Below are 17,889 nucleotides of genomic sequence, written 5' to 3' on the forward strand. Positions count from 1 at the left end.
TCATATAATTTATGTATATATAATTATGTAAATATATATGTATGCATATAACTGATCAGATCTGATATTCGTTCATATAAATATTAATAATTGTGAATTACATTTTTTTATGAATATTGTATATAAATATTTGGTTTGTTTCGTAGAGTCACTACAAGAAAACATGAAAGTAACGACTACCATTTACGACTACGTTAAAGTCCGTCGTAACTTAGACTAAAAAGTTGTCGTAAATTGGTCGTAAACTAACTTCGCATTTACGACCACACTTTCAAGTAGTCGTAATGTGGTCGTAAGTGTATGATTAAATTACATCGACAAGCTACCATCTGATTAACGACCAATTTACGAGAAACGTAGTTGCACATTCGTGGTTAAGTTATTATCAAACGTAAATATGTTATTTATTATAATTAATGAAGTTATATATATATATATATATATATATATATATATATTAATGATCCAGGTTGATTATGATGATCCATTATATCCTTAGTGGTTTCACGAATTGATACAAGGTCTGGTCGCTAAGGTCACCACAGCATCTATGTATTTCACACGAGGCTACACTTTTCACACTTACGAATATCGAAGTCGGCGAGCAACAATGAACAATGGAGTATGTGTGAAAGGTGAAACTGATTTCTATAGAATCTTACAAGAGATCAACGAAGTGGAGTTCCCCAGCCTGGTGAAGCTGAAATGCGATCTCTTCAAATGTGACTAGTTTGACCCCACCGTCAATAGATGTGTTCGATATAGCAAGTTTGGAGTTGTTGATATAAATGCTACACGGAGGTAAAACAAATTTGAAACCCTACATATTGGCATCTCAAGCAGACCAAGTTTGTTTTATTCCATACTCGAGGATCATACAATCTGGAATATCTTGGTTAGCCGCTATAAAAGTTACACCTCGAGGCAGAGTCTTGATTGATCCCGTAAATGAAGTAGAAGTACCTGAGCAAGCTATAAATGATATCTTACTTGTTGATCCACACAACCAGGGATATGAAGAACTTCCAGACGATGCAACATACGAAGCCAACGAAAATGAATTTGAAGAAAATGATGAAGTGAATGATGTTTCTGATGACGAGTGATCGAGTTTGATTATGTTACAGTGTTTGTGTTTTATTATATTATTGAACTCTTTGTATTGCATTACAAATAATATATAACTTATTTTCATGTTTGCTCAATTATATATGAACTTAGTTTAAAAAAAAAAAATCTTTGTACTTTGGGGTTTAGAAATGTATAAAACTTATGATGTTTGGGGTTTGGGGTTTTGGTTTTAGGGTATAAACACAAAACCAAGCTAATTAGTCGTAAAGTACGATTCAATTACGACTAATCTTAATTCTTCCCACATTGGTCCCTAATTGGTCATAAAGGACTTCGTTCCACATTGGTCGTAATTTTAATTCTTCTTTACGACTATTAGTCCTTAATTGGTCGTAAATAAAAAAATTATTTAATCCCTAATTGGTCATAATATTATTTGGTCCCCCATTGGTCGTAAATTTAAGTCTTCTTTACGACCGCTAGTCTCTCATTGGTCTTAATATTACAACCCATTTACGACTAACACCAAAACTCTATATATACTCGGACCTCGCGAAGCCATTTGGTTGCTTATTCCCTTCTCTCTAACAACGACTTCCCTTCTCGCTCTAGGTAAGTTTTTTTTTTGTTTTAGTTTTAGGTGGTTAGTTAGGTGATTAGATTAGGTTTGGAATTAGTTTAGGATGGAAGTAGATTAGGATGGAGTTAGATTATGGTGAAATTAGAATAGGTTTAGATTATTTATATAAAAAATTTGAATTGTTTATAACCATCTATTGTTTTTGTTTTTTTTTCTTCAGATTGATGATGATGCTATGGCTGGCAGTAGAAAGAGACTTAGGAACTTTGCGCCTAGAAAATCTTACGGGAGTACGTTTCTCGGACAGCCGGATCCATCAGCTTCTATCTCCGGCATATCATCCGACTTCTTCGACGAAATAAACCTTAATGCTTAGTTTTTTTCGGTTTTAATTAATTTGTATTTTGAATGTTTTATATTATGGATATTATTATGTTTACGGATGTTAGATAGTTTCTTTTAATTTTATCAAATTTTAAATAATTAAAATAAACTAAATTTAAATATTTAATTTTAATTAATTTATAAAATTTGTAAATAAATATAAAATTCAAAAATAAATAAATAAAATTGGTCAAATTTACGACTAATGAACATCTAAAGTCGATGTAAAGTGGTCGTTACCTTACGACTAATAAACATCGACATTAGAGGTAAATTGGCCGTAAAGTTACGACCAGTGTAAGACTAATATGCCTAGTCATAATATTACGACCAATGTGACTTTAATAATTAAATACAACCAGCTTCTAATGACCAATCGATTTTCGAAGTTAATTTGTCGTAATGCCCATATTACGACCAACTAGCTACTAATACTGTAGTTGTTAAGGTCCTTTTCTGTAGTGAATTAAAAATATCTAGATTTTTTAATTCAAATCGAAACAGATAAAAAATCAAATCAAAATTTACAGATCTTTTGCCAAACCTGCACATGACACATCATTCGAGAATCATTATGTTAGGCATAGTACCGTTTGGGAAAATCCAGTATCTATGACATGCACATCTACCTAGACACATAGATTGATAATATATTGCTACTTACAAAAACGTTACATGCAACGTTTAAGCTGATAAACCGGTATTTGAAAATTATTATATCCATAAAACCGGACATCTAGCCAAAGTTAATTGAATAGCAAAGTATATATAATCCATTTATCAGTGTCTGGCCAGATAATCAAATGTTTAATCGATTCTAGCAAATCATAAGTTTTGTTTTTTCACCCCCAAACACTGGTGTACCAAACTAAATACTATAAATAGTTATTAAACTCTCTACCCATCCTAATCCTCCAGCATATATCAAGTTAACCATATATATCATCCTCTTTATTTTTTGAACTGGCTTTCATATATCATCCTTTGAGCACAAGGATACATTTTACCATCCATCAGAATCTGAAAGGTGCAATTTTATCATATAATATGTCAATTTAATCATCTCAAGAAATTAGGGTAGGTGACTTCTTTCGATAATCTAATTTGTCCCAAGACTCCCAACAACTCCCAAATGCCCAATGAGCTATTTATTATCTTTGGTCTCTTACCTTTATTGTTTGTTCGTACTGTCTAAGTTATCACCTTCACGTACGCTGTTATTATTTATGTAGGATTGAAAACTATGTAAATTTTTTTTTGTTAAAAAAACTATGTAAAGTTTAGTTTTATGATTTATAATTTAGGTATCTAATTTTATGGTAGTGGTTGACGATGAAAGTTATTATAATAATGTTGTACATGATATTTTTTCAAATAAAGGATTATCCATACCCATGTCTATTAAAGAACCAAACCTAATTTTTGGATGGAAAGTCCAATGCATTAACATCCATAATCTGTCCACTACCACTGGACCATAAGTTTTATTTAAAACTTATGGCTAATTTTTTTGCTAAATGCTTGATACACATTTATATTACCAAAAACCACTTCGATTTAAAGAAAAGATCGAGACAATGTATGCAGAGGATAACAACTTTTCAAACTTTAAAAAAATACTTACAAAATTTTCAAAATGTAGTTTTATAAACTTTATTAAAATCTATATTTAGAAAATTCAAAAGTTCAAAGACTTTAATAAGTTTCCGGTAGTCTGAATTCTTGTTTTGCTCATAGCCGGACGTGGTGAGTAAGGCCCATTGCCACTTGTTCCTTTTTATAGCGCGTGTTTAATGCATTTTTTTATGTAAGGAAAAGACAAATTGTTAGTTAGTAAATTTTTTTTTTTTGTCACGGATGTTAGTTAGTAAATAAAAATGGGTTTTTAGTAATTAAACCCCTCAACTAAAGATTAATTGTAAAATAAATCTTCAACTAAAAATCTTATGAAATAAACCCTCAACTTTAATTCCGTTAACATATGTTACTCTCCGTTTAAAAAACAGTGAACGGAGGGTGACATACATTAACGGTTTATAAGTTGAGGGTTTATAATGTTGAAAACTTAGTTGAGGGTTTTTTTTTACGATTTAAAAATAGTTGAGGTGTTTGATCACTAAAAGTCATTAAATGGTTAAAAAAATTTGAATCGTAAAGAAACCCTCAACTAAGTTTTCAACATTATAAACCTTCAACTTATAAACCGTTAATTTATGTCATCCTCCGTCACGATTTTTTAGACGGAGGGTAACATATGTTGACGTAATTAAAGTTTAAAGTTGAGGATTTTTTTTTACGATTTAAAAATAGTTGAGGTGTTTTATCACTAAAAGTCATTAAATAGTTAAAAAAAATTGAATCGTAAAGAAACCCTCAACTAAGTTTTCAACATTATAAACCTTCAGCTTATAAACCGTTAATTTATGTCATCCTCCGTCACGATTTTTTAGACGGAGGGTAACATATGTTGACGGAATTAAAGTTAAGGGTTTATTTCACAGAATTTTTAGTTGAAGATTTTTTTACGATTAATCTTTAGTTGAGGGGTTTAATTACTAAAAACCCAATAAAGATTGAGAAAAGTCACAGTCTATTATTTGTAATAATCATTATTTTTCAATCAAAATTTTAAAAATTAATTTGCAACTTTTAAGTATTTCTCTTACCATTTTAGTAAAAAATATTTTTCAAGTGTAGTATGATATTACAGCACACCATGTCACTATGAAAGATGTATGGGAACATTTTAGAAAATCAAAATATGAAATAAAACTAATTAACATAACAAATGAATGGCATGATCGTTGATAAAAAAATGAACAGCATGATGTAATTCTGTACACATTCAAGGTTAGTTTATAATATATGAAATTGCCTACACTACCACATTTCTAAATTTCTAATACTATTTTTCATGTTTTTGTTAACCACATTTAACTTTATATTTTAAAGAGGTAAATAGAAATTTATAAAATCTAAGGTTAATTATTTTAAACTTAGGGTTTAGATTTTGAGGGGTGAGATTATGGAGAGTGGAGTTTTGGAAGGTGGGATTTAAGATTTTAATAAATATAAAGTAAATATTGATTATTTGTTAAAAACATTAAAAATAGATTTAAAAATAATTTTCAAATTTCAAACAAAATTGAAAAAAATGGAAAAAGATCAAAAAAATTCAAAAGTATTTTTTTATAAAAATGTTCAAATTTAAAAAGTATAATTCAAGAATTATAAAAAGAAAATTTATTTTAAAAAATAATTACTTATATTTATATATACCTATAAAGCAGAGATATAATGATTGTTTGCCTCTTTAATAAAAAAGTATTTGTCAAAATGTCTTTTTAATGAAGGTAAACATGAATTGTGGTACAATACTTGTGATAAATTTAAATTATCCCTTATAAGATTGCTGAAGCGTATAAATGATATTTGGAAAATAATATTATTTGATGAAAAAACAAAACATACACTATTGGTATCTCAATTATTTTGATTCTTGATCTGATCTTGATATCATACTTTTATGTCTCCCACTTGATTAGGTATATAAAGTCCCTCGTTCTTTCCGTCGAATAATAACTAAAGAAGACTCGTCTGCAATCACTCGTTTTTCTCAATTCGTCTGACCATAATAATATATTAATATGTTCAGTCAATATGTCAGTATTCGTAGGATTCATGTAAACTTTCTCAAAAAAAAAAAATAATAACTAAAGAAGTATATTTAATACATTGTAGTGGTTAGAAGATGTATAGGAGTAGTTTGTTTTAGACGACAACGCGATTTGATATAAGTAGGATGATTTCATTAATGTTTTTACAATGAAAAGCATATTTTCCTTCAATCGTATTTTAAAACAATAATTAGATGTTATTACTATGATCTTTTAATTTAATTCCATTTATATACATTGTATGCTTATGTTAACTCACATCTTCAAGAGAAAAAGTACAATATATTTTTTTTTGTAAAAGATAAAGTATAATATGTTGGCATGTTGCAATATGATAGATTCTAAAACTGTATTTAGAAAAGTCACATAATCAAAAATCACACAGTATACTTGCACAGCCACAGTTTAATTGTAAAATGAAATTGTGTATTTTTGCATATTATATTGTATACATAATATCACGTAATCTTGAAATCAAACTATGTTATATAATTATGAAATCAAAATGTGTTATATAATTAGCAAATCAAACTATGTTATACGCCAAAATAACTGATGTTCGCTACTAAAAAGTAATTTCGTATTATGCAAGTTTAATTTTAAAATGAAATTGTGTATTTTTGCATATTATATGGTATACATAATATCACGTAATCTTGAAATCAAACTATCTTATATAATTATGATTAATATATCATCATATCATCTGGATGTCAAAAAAAAAAAGTAAAATGAAATTGATGTTCACTACTAAAAAGTAATTTTGTATCTATTCTATTAAAACAATAACATGACCTATTGATAAAGGTTTGGTCCAACTATTTTAATATAATTATTAAATTTCTTATTAATCATTTCAGATAAATATTATACAAAAAGAAACACAAGTATGACTAAAAACACAAATATAAAAATTAAATTTTTAAACAAATGTATAACAAAAACTGAAGTGTGGCTTCGCCATATGATGATACAAAGTGTCTAACTACGCAACACAAATAAATCAAACACGTGACACAGGAAGATTAATTAGACATAGACTCAGCACAGGTGAACGTATTATAGGGAGAAGGGTTTGGAGGATCATTAACTTGAGCCACGCCTTCAAGCATCTGTGTTACCTTTCTCATGTTAGGCCTCTTCCCTGGCTCTTCTTGTATACACCATATCGCTATTTTCACATATCTCTCCACCAAGTCCATATTGTCTAATGCCTCTAAATCTTCTTTGATTAGATCTTTCAATCTCCTTTGTCGGAAACAGTCGTACGCCCAATCTATAAGAATCACATTATCCTCTAGATCAACAGCTTTCTTGCAGCACACGATTTCCAAAAGCACGACTCCGTAGCTATAGACATCGACTTTGGATGTAATGGGACTGTTCCTGAACCACTCTGTCGCCACATAACCCTTTGTTCCTCGGATGTTGGTGAGCGTATGCGTTTGGTTTATCATCAGAAGCTTGGCTAAACCAAAATCCGAGATCCGAGGATTGTTATACTCGTCTAGAAGAATGTTCTGCGGTTTTATATCGCAATGAATGATCTGCTCGCTGCACTCTTCGTGAAGATACAAGATCCCACGTGCAACCTCAACCGCGATTCTCCTTCTATCTTCCCAGCTAGGTCTTGGACGCCTGAAGAGGAAACTGGCTAACGTCCCATTAGGTAAGAACTCGTAGACGATCATACGGCTCTGCCCTTCGTCGCAGAAGCCAATAAGCTTCACTAGGTTCTTGTGGTGGATCTGACCAATCACTTTGACCTCATTCTTGAACTCTTTCTCGCTTTCTTGAGCAACACGGTCTAGTTTCTTGACAGCTACGCTAACTTCAGAATCACCTGAAACTTTCAAAACCCCTTTGTAAACGATCCCGAACGCTCCTCTTCCGAGCTCTTCCACGAAATCTCCTGTAGCCACCACGAGCTCTCTGTACGTAAAGACTCTCAGATTCAAGTCATGAGCTGTAGCAGCACCAGTATATCGTCTTTGGTTCGGTTTCTTCGCCATCCTCTTCTTGTTTCTTTTCATATAAAGCAATATGAAGTTCACCAAAGCTGAAGTTCCAAGCAGAACAGAACAAGTGATGATCAACCAGTCACGTGTTCTGCCTCTTCTTCCAGTATTTGGAACACCCGCAGTGAGTTTTCGAACCTTGATGAAAGTATCGCTTCCACCGGTCGGAGATCTGTGACCATAAGACAAGGGAAACTTCTTCTTCCAACAAATGGTTCTGAAAACAACCGCAGCGCAGAAACAGTCGTTAAGACAAGAAGCTTTACATCTTTCTTCATTATAGTTTGAGTACTTCTTGTAATCACCAGACGGCCAATTAGTCTTCTCCAAAGTAACAAACTCGTAAAGACTTACATCAGTTTGGTTACTCTTCGCTCCACAACTATGCATCTCAAAATCTGGCTTGCAATCACCATAGCTATCACTAGGATCACTCAACACAAACCTCTCGGGGCATTCACATCTTGGCCTTTGGTTATCTCCTAAAATGCAAATATTATTAGACCCGCAAGCCAAGTTCCCAACCTCGTTAGCAGCAAGGTCCGTTCCAAAGCCTTTTGCGCATATATTCTCAGGCTGAGACCAAGCCCATCTCCACCCACCATCTCCCCCCTTGGGATGATAGTACTGAACAAAAACACCGTCGAAATGTAGAACAGCACGGTGGTAGAAGTCTTTAGAAGATACGGGAACGTCTTGTTTGAGATAGAATCTCGAGTTGTTCCTTTGAAGAACATACATGTAGCCTGACTCGTTGAAAACTAACTGAATCCCGGGGTTTTGATTTTTTGTGTTACTTGCGTAGTACGCAAAGTATATATCGGATTCTAAAAGCGTCTCGGGGTTGAGAGTGAGAAGCCGTAGATCTCCATCGTTACCTAGATGTAGTCTGTATCTTCCTTTGGTGAAGCTTGTCTCCGTCAGGCGAGATGAGAGGTTCCTTCCAACTTCTATGCCCTGCATCATCATCAACATCGATCCTGAACATACAGCTTTTGACGACAAGTTATGATATTACTTTCCAGACATAATTTATATATTTTTTTATCTTTTTAGTACTCCCTATATCACAAAAGTATAATTCCAAATCATATTTTGTTGTTTCAAAACGGAGTAATTTTATATTTCCAATGTGATTTTACATATGTTATTTTTTGTTCTTTTGAATAAACAATAACTTTTTGTTTAAAATCATTTTCATTTCGTTAGTTGCAATGTTTTAAAAGCCGGACCGGATACCGACTCCGTATAGCTATCGGTTGAATGGTCGGACCGGTTCAACCGGTTGAACCGGATTTTCTATTTAAAAATAAATATATATATATATATATACATATATATTTAAAAATATATAAATATATATATATATTCATACTATTTAGACCTAAAATATACTTCTACATATAATATTTTCTATGTTCTCTTTTATTATTTAGATGATAAACAATAACCTTAGGGTTAGTTATATATACAGTTAATAAGTGAATACTATATCAACTAAAATTGATAAAAATAAATGATTGACCGTTTAAATTACATATTTATTTATTTTTACAACAAAAAATCTTAAATTTTAAGAATATAGCAAACTGAGAATATAATATGAAAGTCAAAAAGGCTAATTTAAAATATTTTTTTATATAAATAGAACTAAAAGAAAACCAATTAAATAGTAAAAGTTAAAAATTGATTATGAAATATTAAATTTTAATAACAATTGAAAAGACATTAGTTATATGTTGATTTCTTTAGAACCGAGTTTTGAAATTGAACCGAGTCACCGGTTTTACCAGTTTTTCTTAAATCTGGATTTAAACCGAACCAGATTCGGCTTCTTCAACGAGTCATGGTCGGACCTGACCGGCCGGTCGGTCCGGTCCGGTTTCAAAACACTGGTTAGTTGCATATTAAATAAGGGATATATTAGTATGTTTTGTAGTTTTTTTAATCCGCTTGGATTGTGTCAAAATAACACTCTTTACAAAACGCAGAGAGTGTGTTCTTTATATAAATAATACTAGTTTTGTAAATTGTGACATAAACATCTTTGGAAATTAAAACCAGTTGGTGATGAATGTATTGATATCATTTCTTAACTGTAGTTTTTATCTCATTTTTATTTTATTTTAGATGTGCAATCCCTAGTCCATTTTACAACTTTTTGTTCTTTTTTTTTTTCAAGTAAAAACACTTCTATATGTTCTTGTTTCATCTAACGGGAAGATAACATTCTAAGATTAAGCAAAAATTTCAGTCCGAAAAAAAAACATTATAAGATTACTTGTAAATACGCAGACAAAACCCAAAACGCTATATTTATTCAGGTATAGCCATATCTGAGATCGTATAACAAAGACTAAAGTACCTGAGTAGGTAACAGAGTGTCGGTAGGATGTGCGAAGCTAGACCACAAAAACTCGCCGGAATCTTCTGTTGTTTCGCTTAACAGACCGAAGTTTCCAGCGTCATTTATGTGCCCTTGAGAAACAGAGCCATTACTTGGAGGAAGTGAAGAACTCCAGAGCTGTTGACCTCGAGGGTCAGTCAGAACCAGACCACGATCTGCGGTTAGTGTAACGTTCGAACCAGCAGGGACAAGGCCAGTTGTTGTATTGACTGCTTGTGCATGCCACACGATGGTTTTGTCAGGAATCTTGTCGAACCAAATGGAGAGAGTGAAACCATCATTAGGTTGGATCTTGCGGAACCCGAAAGCAAAGTCACCGGAAGGGGAACGCCATGAGCTAGAGAATTGTTGGGACTCTGAAGCTGTGAGAGATTCTCCGACAGGAATAGATCCATTTATGATGTTCTGAGATGAAACTGTCAAGATAACACAAAGTGTTTGTAGTTGCAGGACAAGAAAAATATGGATTATCGAACACGAGAGGTATCCCATTTTGGTGAGGCAAAGATCATGAGATTATATGTTTTTTTTGTTTGTTAAAAGGCATTCTAGGAGATTATATGTACATATATAGATGAATCCCATTTTTCTGAAGCAAATAATGAGATTACATTTATTATTTTTATATGGTTTTAAATTGATTTGGTCGTTACTATTGAACGTAGGAAAATTGTAAGAAGACTTCCTGAATGTTTTTTTTGGTTGAGAGTCAATGGAGCAGATTTTGAAGAGTCAACTGAGCTTTTTTTTTATCCATACAGCTCTGAATATGTGCTCTAGACTCTAGAGTCTTTTAACGTGTGGAATAAACTGCGTACAAGTGTGTGGTTATTGTAATTTGTAAGTTTAATAAGACATTTCTCAATTGTAAGCGTAAATGACTTTTGCTTCCCTAGGTTTCTTTTTTGAATAGCAAAAGAGATTATCTTTATCTATGTAAGTTGGGATATCAAATCCAAGCTTAAACTAATCATCCTGTTAATGGAAAAGTCATATTTTCTTACCAACCACTATTGATATAAAATTGAGAGACATCAATCATGATCTTTTCAACTTTACTATTGTAACACCAGTAAATACTTAAGATTAACAGGTCAATAATGATTATATTTGTGTGTTTCAATTTTTTTTTTGTTGTATATGGTATTTGATATTAGGGAAAATTAAAGCCTATAGCAACTAAAAAAACGATATTTGGTATAGTAGCTATTTTATCTAATACACCAATATACTATGCATCTTTTATATAATAATACAACTATGCCTTCTAACACAACCGGTAAAACCTGTAAACAAAAAAACACTAATGTAATAATACTTACTTAACACACATACATCATGGCCTTTGGAGAATCACATACTGAATTGTTTCTTTCCCATTTTTGATCCACATGGTAACCACCAAAACCATTTTTGGAGTAGCTTTGCCTAGGAGATGCCCATCTGCAACGGCTCGCTTGGCTACTGACGGAAAGCTTTGCGCATCTAAAATCTATGGAGTCGCCGACAACGTAAACGGCACCGCCGCAAGGTTCGTCAACACTTCCTTCAAACGCCTTAATCTCTTCGGTTTACGAGGCTGTTACATGTACTATTCCCATGGATGTCGTCAGTTACACATATCTTTTTTGCTGTGAATGTTCTTGAATTGATCGGAGAAGATGAACAGTTTTTGTAATATTGTATTCTATACTATTTTATGCGTATGGAATAGAAATGTAAAACAATATGTATTATGAATGTTTTATTCATGTAATGTGAAATATTATGTTACTATACTTATTTGTCATGTATCGTTCCATTTGATGATTAATAAAGAATGTGTTATTTTGTTCACCAATATGTATTATACTATGTATTTTGTTCCATTCTATTTGGGTTTAGGATTTATACTTGGGTTTAAGGTTTAGTGATTAAGTTTTAGGGTTTAATATTTGGAAAGTATGGTTGAGGTTTGATAGTGCCCCTATCGTGTATCGTTTCATTTGATAATTAATAAAGAAAGTGCTATTTTGTTCACAAATATGTACTATACTATGTATTTTGTTCCATTCCATTTAGGTTTAGGGTTTATATTTGGGTTTAGGGTTTATATTTGGATTTAGGGTTTATATTTATGTAAGAGTTTAGTGATTAGAGTTTAAAGTTTAGTATTTATAAGGTGAGAGAGTATGGTTAGGGTCAACATTAATTTTTTCTTTGCAATTATAGATATTCCATAAATTCACTAATATATGCTATGTTATTTTCTTTGTTCCATTCTATATGGATTTTTGGTTTATATTTGAGTTTATGGTTTATATTTAGATTTATGATTTACTGATTAGAATTTAGGATTTAGTATTTAAGGGTCGTGGTAAGATTGGGATTTGGATATGATTAGTATTTAGGGGTTGTAGCTGGGGTTGTAATCATATACTACTTCGGTGATGTAGAATAGAATTCTCGGTACATATGTATGTGGTTAATAAATGTATACGTGGATGACTCCACCATAAGAAAGACATCATCTACTCTCTCTCACTTGTAACTGAAAACCTTTTAAGCTATGAGGCAGAACCAGATAAAATGGGACATAAATATATGACATTTAATTATGTCAAAATCATTGTTACTTACTTAATTTACCTTCCAAATATGGCTATTACACAAATAAGCCCTTGATATTATGCAACTTATTCAATTTCTTCAAAGAAATTATGTGTATAGTGATTATAGTTAAGATTAACAGGTCAATAATGATTATATTTGTGTATCATCAAGATAATAACAAGATGTTGATCCTTTGAAATGGAAATCATTTTTGTGATTCGCATTTTTCCTTTACGGTATAGTAATAAACCAGAAAGCTCTAAAAAAGTATATTGCACTTATTGTATTTTGTACAGATATCTCCAAGTAACAAAAATAAAAAGAAAAATTTACACTCATTACACTGGACAAGACAGATACTCATCACAAGACAATACACTATAAGGACAAGGGTTTGGGGATCACGAACTTGAGTCACACCTTCAAGCATCTGTGTAATATTTCTCATGTTAGGTCTCAATCCCTATTTTCACATATCTCTCTACCGTCCCCACGTCTTCAATCGCCTCTAAATCGTTTTCGGTTAGATCCTCCAACCTCCTGTCTCGAAAACAGTCGTAAGCCCAATCGATGAGAATCACACTTTCATCAAGATCGACGGCTTTCTTGCAGCACACGATTTCTAAAAGCACGACTCCGTAGCTATAGACATCTACTTTGGATGTAATGGGACTGTTCCTGAACCACTCAGGTGTAACATACCCTTTTGTTCCTCGGATGTTGGTGAGTGTATGCGTTTGGTTCATCATCAGAAGCTTTGCTAGACCAAAAGATTCTAGGTTTGTAAGACGCATCTAGAAGTATGTTCTGTGGTTTTATGTCGCAATGTATGATTTGCTCTTTACATTCTTCATGTAAATACAAGATTCCGCGAGCAGTCCCAACCGCGATTCTCTTCCTATCTTCCCAGCTCGGTCTCGGACGCCTAAAGAGAAAATCGGCTAGTGTCCCGTGTGGTATGAACTCATAGACTATCAAACGGCTCTGTCCTTCGTTTCAGAAGCCAATCAGCCTCACTAGATTCTTGTGATGGATCTGACCATTCACTTTAACCTCATTCTTGAACTCATTCTCGTTTTCTTGAGCAACGCGGTCTAGTTTCTTGACAGCCACGCAACTTCATCACGACCACTAATTTTTATAAATCCTTTGTAAACGATCCCAAAACCTCTCTTCCAAGCTCGCTGTATGTAAAGACCCTCAGATTCAACTCAACTGAAGTTGATGTCGCGGCACCGATATCTCTAGCTTGACTCAGTTTCTTCTTCCTCTTATTTATCCTTCTATAAAGAGCAAGTAATATGCAATTCAAAAGAGCTGAAGTTCCAAGCAAAACCGAACAAGCGATGATCAACCAGCCGCTGTTTCTCCCTATATATCTGGTAACTGGAACATCAACAACGCCTTTTAAAACCTTAATGAGTGTATACTGTATAGCTATCACGTGGATCATCGTTATTACCATTAGGTGCTCTTTGTCCGAAAGACAATGGAAACCTCTTCGCCCAACATACTCGATCATTTCCGTAAACCACAGCAGCACAGAAACAGTCGTTAAGACAAGCATTTCTACACTTGTCTTCATCAAAATTACTGTACCTCTGGTAATCCCCGTACGGCCAGTTAGTGCGGTCTACACGCATAAGCTCATAAACATTAACATGCACGTTTTCAGTTTCGTTATTCTCTGGTCCACAAGTCTGCATCTCGAAATCCGGCTTGCAGTCACCGTACTCGTCACTAGGATCCATCAACAAGAACTTCTCGGGACATTGACACTTCGGCCTCTGTCCATCACCCTAAATGCATATACTATTAAACCCACAAGCTACATTACCAAGAGCTACTTTGGAGCTCTTCTCACATATATTATCCGGCACAGCCCAAGCCAACTCCCACCCGTTGTTCCGGCCTGCTCTTTGGAGTGATGGTATTGAGCGAAAACCCCGTCGAAATGTAGAACGGCGCGGCGATATACGTCTCTAGAAGATATGGGAACGTCTTCGTCTTTGATACCAAATCTTGTTGCATTGTCGCTTCGTAGAACATACATGTAGCCTGACTGGTTGAAAACTAATCGAGTCCTTTCCTAGTAGGAGAAGTATACATCTGTTTCCGCTAGCGACTTGGAGCTGAGAACGAGAAGTTTAAGATCTCCGTCGTCACTTAGATGTAGCCTGAATCTTCCTTTCTTGAATCTTGTCTCCGTTAGGCGAGATGAGAGATTACTTCCAATCTCTATACTCTGCATCATCCCCAAGTCTATATATGCTTACAATAACGTATGAAATACTATGATATTATGTGAAACCTATAAAATGATATCATAGTTATTTGACAAATATATATTATTCATAATTTTAATAAGAAAACCCTAGACAAAAGTATCTGCCTCAATTTTTTTTTTTTTGCATTAGGTTCATCAAGTTTTTTTTTCAACCATGGAAGCTATGGACATTAGGTCCATAATCTCGCTCATACTCATAATCAGTATTTAGATATTCCTAACAAAAGAATGAACTTGCGTACCAAAGGTGTTTTGACTCTGGGGCACAAGGTTTTTTTTTTTTTTTTGCTAAAGGGGGCACACGGTTTTTACTCGCCCGAATTAATAATAACTATACTACCCCGTCAGTTTTGAAGTTAGTTATCATGCGAAAATTGACTCACCTGAGTAGGCAACAGAGTGTCGGTGGGATGACCGAAGCTCGACCACAAATCTTCGCCGGAATCTTTGCTCAGCAACCGGAAGTTTCCAGCGTCCGTTATGTGCCCTCGAGAAACAGAGCCACTACCTGGGGGAAGTGAAGAACTCCAATGCTGTTGACCTCGAGGGTCTGTGATGGCCAGACCGCGATCTGCTGCAAATGTAACCTTCGAACCCTCAGGGACAAGACCGGTGGTTGTGTTGACTGCTTGTGCGTGCCACACGATGGTTTTGTCAGGAATCTTGTCGAACCAAATGGAGAGAGTGAAACCATCGTTTGGCTGGATCTTGCGGAACCCGAACGATGCTTTCGGCGCGGGGCTGCTTCAACAGATCAAAACGGTAGTTGTAAAACAAGTAAAAGATAAATCATTGAACAAGAGAGGAAACTCATTTTACTGGAAGATCTTGAGATTGTTCAAGATTTACATAGGCCCTGTTCGTTTGCTCAGTTGACTGATCCATCTGGGTGAAGGTGAGTATTGATGTTCGTTTAGTAGACTTAATCGGTACATCCAGATGGATCAGTTGGGTGAGTTTCGAAAACTCAGCTGAATTTTTTTAAAAAAGCTGGCTGAGTCTTCACCATGCATCTAGCTGCAGCTGATTCAGTCAAAAACGGTCAATGACCAAAATAACCCCCCCACATAACCCTAAATTTAATTTTAATCTCTCAGCCTCTCTCTCTCACGCTCTCTCTCTCTCTCTCTCTCTCTCTCTCTCTCTCTCTCTCTCTTTTGGCGGCCAATCTCTCTCTCTCCGGCCACCTCTCTCTCCGGCGACCTCTCTCTCCGGCGACCCCTCTCTCCGGCGACCTCTCCCTCTCGCTCAAGTAAGATTGTGTTGTGAGTTTTCTGTTTTGTTGAATCGCTTACATATGAAATCCAATCTCTCTTTCAGGTTCTCTCTCTCACTCCGGCGACTTCAGCTCCGGCGACCTTAGCTCCGGCGACCTCTCTCTCTAACTCAAGTAAGAGTCTCTGAGATCTCAATGTTGTGGGTTTCTGTTTTGTTTGGAATAGTTTTATCACCTCACCATATATGAATCTCTCTCTCTCTCAGATTCTCTCTCTCTCAGGCTCTCTCTCTCACTCCGGCGACCTCAGCTCCGGAGACCTTAGCTCCGGCGACCTCTCTCTCTAACTAAAGTAAGAGTCTTTGAGATTTAAATGTTGTGGGTTTTCTGTTTTGTTTGGAATAGTTTTATCACCTCACCATATATGAATCTCCCTCTCTCAGGTTCTCTCTCTCAGATTCTCTCTCTCACTCCAGCGACCTCAGCTCCTAAGACTCTCTCGCTCAAGTAAGACTCTCAGGGATCTAAATGTTGTGGGTTTTGTAGATTGTTCTTCTTCAAGTATGTAGTTTATAAGTCTGTACTTTGGAATCAATTATCTTCAAGTCTCTAGTTTATATCCTATAAGTTATGTTATGGGTTTTGTTTGCATCTTCAAGTCTCTAGTCTGTACATTAATAACTTTCATTGTTGTGTTCTCTTTGAATATATTTGCCTATCTTTTTGTTGAATACAAAGCTCTTGTCATGTATCAGTCTTTATAAGCTTTGCTTAAGTGGATTTGCCAACATTGTTTAATGGTGTCCTGTGTCCCACCTTTCTTTTGGTGTCTAGCAGGTGCAACAAGAAGCTTTCTCATTCTATTAAACAATGACATCCATCCCTGGATCTGATGTGAGTATATTCCACTCTAATCTTTTATTTGATCTCAGTTTTGTCAAGTGCTTTTCTTATTATCTTGAATCTTCAAATAAGAATCTTATATGGAGTGACGAGCAAACACGGTTCTTTCTTCAACTAAGACTTGATGAGAGTTTGAAAAGAAACATAAGAAAGCAGATGGTTAATGAGGCTGGGAGACAGGTGATCATGGATAAGTTCTATGAGGCATTTGGTATAAAAATTCCATGGAGAAAATTTGGGATAAAGTACAATACTTGCAAGAAGCAGTACGACTCTTTTAAGAAGTTAACTCGGAACAGAACGGGACTTGGTTTTACTTCAACTGGATCCATCAACATGAGTGAGGACTGGTGGAATGAGCGATGCAAGGTACAAGTTCTATGATTCTCTTAACTTTACTGGTTCAGTTTTGATTGTGTTGTTGGAAAAATAATGATGTGATGATGATTCTGTGTTATGTTCAAGCAAAGAGTGATGAATATATGAGCTGAATAAATGGGTGAAGATTGTGACAGCAACAATGGCTCTCCACAATTTTATAAGAGATTCAAACCATGAGGATTGTGATTTTGCACATTGGGAAAGAGTGGAAGAATATGAACATCATGGGGATGAAGATGATCATGTTGCATACGTACCAGCTGGAGATAGAGTCATGGAAGCTATACGAGATTCCATTACTGAAGAGATGGCGAGAGGACGTCGACTTCCATACTAGATGTAAGTTGTTTGATAAGTTGTTGTTTGATGGTGT

At 34.4% G+C, this 17,889-nt stretch overlaps 2 pseudogenes; both read right to left on the minus strand.

Moving 5' to 3' along the window:
* Window positions 1–6,600: 6,600 nt before the first annotated feature.
* On the minus strand, window positions 6,601–11,050 carry LOC106439966 (annotated as a pseudogene).
* Window positions 11,051–12,260: 1,210 nt separating this feature from the next.
* On the minus strand, window positions 12,261–16,387 carry LOC106442446 (annotated as a pseudogene).
* Window positions 16,388–17,889: the final 1,502 nt, after the last annotated feature.

This window comes from Brassica napus, chromosome A3 (genome assembly GCF_020379485.1).
Source record: "Brassica napus cultivar Da-Ae chromosome A3, Da-Ae, whole genome shotgun sequence".
In the NCBI taxonomy this organism is placed as follows: domain Eukaryota; kingdom Viridiplantae; phylum Streptophyta; class Magnoliopsida; order Brassicales; family Brassicaceae; genus Brassica; species Brassica napus.